This window comes from Tursiops truncatus, chromosome 4 (genome assembly GCF_011762595.2).
Source record: "Tursiops truncatus isolate mTurTru1 chromosome 4, mTurTru1.mat.Y, whole genome shotgun sequence".
Classification (NCBI taxonomy): Eukaryota; Metazoa; Chordata; class Mammalia; order Artiodactyla; family Delphinidae; genus Tursiops; species Tursiops truncatus.
In genome coordinates, this window is record NC_047037.1 from 67804149 (window position 1) to 67809451 (window position 5303).

The following is a 5303-nucleotide window of genomic DNA, read 5'->3' on the forward strand; positions in this document are numbered from 1 at the left end:
GGGCAGGGAAGATCAAGAAAGGAATGACAATTTGTGAAGATCAGTCACCACATAGAAGACGTTGAATGCTTGCTGCCCTGATACTTGTAATTAAAATGACTGCTGCTGCTGTTTAAATTTGCTCGTATAAAAAGACTTCCTTTTCTTTTAATGCTCCAACAACTCTTCTTTTATTTGCTCTGATCTGCTTTGAGAAATACCCTTTGCTTCTTCTACAGGTAAGTTTTTTCTTTTAATTAAAGTGAACCTAAAGAAATGCTCTTTATTTCCCCTATAAAAAGGTAATCTATAGGGTATTTTTTTTTAATTATGGTTTTTATTTGCAAAAACCTTTCTCTCTCTTTATGAGTGCCACACAGTGACAATAGTGGTGGTTACTCACTCAATGACTGTTGCTTCTTTTGTCCTTCAGTTCAGGATTTGTGACAAAAACAGAAGGCCATCTCCTCCCTCAAACTGAACATTTGTCTCTGGTGCAACGGAAAAGAACCTCTGTCCACATCCTCACTGGATTTTCCTGTTCAGTGTTTAGCCTAGCAGAACCAAAGCCCACGTGGTATTAACCAGATGCTCTGCAGAGAATTAGAAACCCTGAAATAATGGACAGCCAGGCCCCCTTAGAAGGAAACATTCATGCAGACTGATTTGCTGTCTGCTTTAGACCCAAGTAGCATGAGGTAGTTACAACCTGTCATTTCCTCCCTGAGCGGGAGGAATGCTTCACATGCTATCAATGAAGGCACAGAATAACTTAAAGTGTTCTTCTACTCTCCAACTTCTTGGTTTCCATTTCCTGCATCCTCTGAAGGGTAATGCCTAACTAAAAATCTTGCATAAAATTGATGCTTCATAAATGGTGGTAGTAGCAAAGGAAAGAAGGGCAAACAAGAGGGAGAGAGGAAGAGAAGGAGAGACAGAGAAGAGGAAATATATGAGCAGGAGAGTCAGTAGCGTCAAATACTGTTGAAAAAATAAGGGCAACAAGGACTGGAAAAGAGGACTTTTGATTTGACATCTAGATTATTCATAAGGAAGGAGCAATAGTAGAGTTGAGAGCCAGTAACCAGATTACAAAGTTTAAAAAATGAATGAGGGTGTTTCAGTAAAAATGGTGGATTGAACACATGTATCTTATTCACTCTCTCCTGGAACCCCACTAAAACCAAACTCCCATTGAAATATCAATTTTTTATTTTTATTGAGTTACAGTTTATGTACAATATTATATATGTTACAGCTGTACAATATAGTGATTCACAATTTTTAAGGTTTATATTCCATTTATAGTTATTATAAAATATTGGCTATATTCCCCGTGTTGTACAATATATCTTTGTAGCTTAGTTTTTACATAATAGTTTATACCTCTTACTCCTTTACCCCTATATTTCCCCTCCCCCTTTCCCTCTCCCCACGGGTAATGACTAGTTTGTTCTCTATATCTGTGAGTCTGCTTCCCTTTTGTTATATTCACTACTTTGTTGTATTTTTTAGATTCCACATATAAGTAATATCATGCAGTATTTGTCTTTCTATGTCTGACTTACTTCACCTAGCATAATGCCCTCCAGGTCCACTAATGTTGTTGCAAATGGCAAAATTTCATTCATTTGTATGGCTGAGTAGTATTCCATTGTGTGTGTGTGTATATATATATATCTCACATCTTCTTTATCCATTCATCTGTTGATGGACTTAGGTTGCTTCCATACCTTGGCAATTGTAAATGCTGCTATGAATGTTGGGGTGCATGTATCTTTTCGAATTTTGATTTTTTTATAAGTATATACCCAGGAGTGGGATTGCTGGGTCATGTGGTAGTTCTATTTTTAGTTTTGGGGGAAATCTCCATACTAGTTTCCACAGTGACTGCACCAAATATCAAGTAATGTTTAAGGAATAAATCTCCACAAATGGGGAGAGTAGGAGCAGAGACATCAGTAACAAACTGTAGATGTTACAAAACATATGGAATGAAGACAACTGACTTAGCAGCACTGAGAAAGCCAAATCCTAAGGCTGCAGTGGGAATATCCAGGAATCATCTGGTGGAATCAGTAGCACTAGATAACCTTGGTGCTGAAGAGTGGTGGTGAAATGAAGTGGGATGTGTGTGTTTGGGGGTGATGGTGGTAATCCCCTCTCAAGTCACATGAGTTCCACCTAGGAATCCAACTCTTTCTAAAATAGCTTACATTTGCCCCTTCTATTTTAGCACCCCTCTGAGCAGAAGATGGCAGTTCTCTCCACTGAAGAGGAAAAAGCTGAGGGTCTATCAGTCAGGGTTCAGACAGGGAGACAGAGTGACTATTAGTATTATGTGATTGAGTGTGTGCTATAGTAATTAGACTTCACAGAGCTGTGGGAGGAATGGGAAAATCAGAGAACTCACCACGCTGTCAATAAATAAGCCAAGCGTGTCCAAGAATGGAGTGGGACAGCAAAGCGGAAGCTCATGGAAATGTCTCTGGGAAGTTATTGCTTCTAGGTAGCTATAGCCCCTGTGAATCTTCAAAGGTCCTAGAAGTGGATCTGAGCCCACTGTGGTTAGCATAATGAACACTCAGGAGGATGGGAAGGGTCCTCTGATGGAGTCTGACTCCCAAAGAAGAAAAGCCTAAATATTTGGACATCAGGTATTCCCTAACAAATGATTTAGCCTAATCATGTTGCAGTGAAACCACCAGTCAATTAAGACCCTTCCACATGCATAGAGTTGCTAGTCAGGATTTTAGTTCACAACATTCTAGAATATGAAGAGACAACCAGGATGGCTGATATCTAAGAAAATCTCTAACACAGAAGAAGTCCAAAGCAATAGATTGAACAAAACAACTTGGAAAAAGCTGAGACAATGCAGAGAAGAGAAAATTTTTAAATTGATATTTTCAAAGAAATCAGACATTATATTGCATTCATCAAACTCTAGGATACTATGAAAAAAACTATTTTGAAAACAAATGATATCCTACAAAAATTAAACATGAGAAGAAAAATATAAAACTCAATAGAATCTTTGTAAGATAAGGTTGAAGATAACTCAAAAAGGCAGTTCAAACGATGGAGACAGTAGAGCAAAATGACATTGAAATCATTCCAGAAAAATTTCCAAGACTGAATATTGATCTAACCAAATTTATAAGTCTCTACTGGGAGAATGATGAGATGGAAATTTGCATATATCCTTAGAGATGTGGAGTGGGGAGAAAGCTAAGTTCTCATCTATCATAGTGGGAGCCAAAAAATAGTGTCGAATCTGAAAAAAAATTATCAAATAGTGATACAACCAGGGTACTTAGAGATATTAAGATATCCAGAGAGTGAAAGTACACTTAAAACAAGTTAACTGAAAGTGATTGTCTCTGGACATGGGGAAATGTGGAATGAGAGTGTAGGGGTTATTATTTGTCTTAACCAGTCTGGTAGAATTGTTCTTTGAACACGATTAACTTTAAAAATTTAAGCTTAAGAAGAGTAGGTGAGTAGTGAGGAAGCAGATGTCAGTTACACTTAATTTGATGTGACTAGGGGAAAACATACAAAAGGCAATGTGCTGGTGTACAAGGTGTGTCAGGGAAGGGCACATGGAGTACCGTGTGTAAAATATAGAGAAAATGTGTGAATATCAGTAGACTGTGGACAGCAACCAATACAGATGAAGAGAATGACTCTACTATAAGGAACAGTTAGTGATTGATGTACTCACGAAAATCAAAGCATCCACAAAAAAAGCTTATTTCTATGAAGGGTAAGAGACAAAATCTCCTAATAAAAAAGCAAAAGTAGAGCAGGGAAGTCAAAGACAAGTCAGACAAAAAGCAATGGATCCTCTTGCCCTAGGAAGACCTTGAAGCAGCCATGCCAAAGGATAAAGGAGCATGTTATGGGTGATGGAGGAATACAGGCTGTCTGAGTACTCTAATCACCCGGCCCACATCACCATGCATTGCACTTCAGTATTTTGAAGTAAACATATCATTTTCAAAAGAAGAGTTTCTCATGCAGTGCCAAAAATTAATACAAGAATGTGTATGATTCATCTTCCATCCATCTCTCTAATTTTTTTAATGCCCTGCAGCTCTAAATCTAGGTCTCAATCAGCAGTATCCACTCTTCAAGTAATAAATAGAATAAAATTATTCTGAAAAGGTCAGATAAGAATTAACTGGCTACATGCGAATCCTTTGTCTTCTAGTTAGGTAATTACATTCATTTCTATTAATCTTCAAGGTTTATCAGACTGGGGGAATCAACTTGATCAACAGAGAGGAAAATTCTCAAATATACACTAAAAGCATTTTATGTATATTTTATACATTAAGAGAATTCTATAGAATATAGAAATGGACATTGATGATGCCGTTGTTTGAAATGTTAGTTTTTAAAAAATCTGCCTGTGACAAGTCACTTGAAGGAAAGAAAGGAAGAAAGAGAGAGAGAGAAAGAAGGCAAGAAAGAAAGAAGAAAAAGGAAGCCATTTATTTGGAAAAACAAACCTTGTCTTACTCTTTGGAGTAAATGTTTATGGAATATGCCTGTGAATTCTGCTAGCTGTGTACCTAAATGCAAAGGGAATGTGAATAATCTTACAAATGTGGTAGGTTTCCCACAAACCCCAGAAACCACATTAGCCAAACAGCTAGAGCTCAGTAGGCTTTCTAACAGGACACTTTGTCTCAAGGAAGGTGAAACTGACCTTGCCAATTGCTGAGTCTGTAAATAAGTAATTATTGAATCACAAAGCAAAGAACTCCATGGTCCACCGAGGCTGAAAACAATAGTAGCATAGAGGAAAATCTGTTCCTTTCCCACACACCCATTCCCTCTTGAAAATATCCCATCAGCTCCCAACACCTTAAACGGAGACAAGAGGAAAAGTACCGCCATTGGCCAAATACCTACTATGGGCCTGGCACTTTACAGATATAATTTTAGAGCCCTGTATCTCATCAGTACTACAGAGAATGGGGATTTTTGCAAGAAGAAATTACTCACAGCTGTTACAATGAACACATAGGGCTATAATGAGGATTAAATGCATGCTGGGCTCAGAACTACACAGGAAAAGGGGCAGCAACACTGAAAAGATCACATATACAAGTACCAGGGACATGGTGCCTGGCTAAGGATGAGGCTTAATCATGACAGAGAATGCCCTCCACCCCCTGGCAGGCTTGTACATATCAAGTAGCACATAACTTGCTAGAGATGCATCCCCTGTGAGGTGCAGCAAACTGGGAATGGGAACACCAAACACACACAAACACACACACACACACACACACACACACACACCCCCTAGC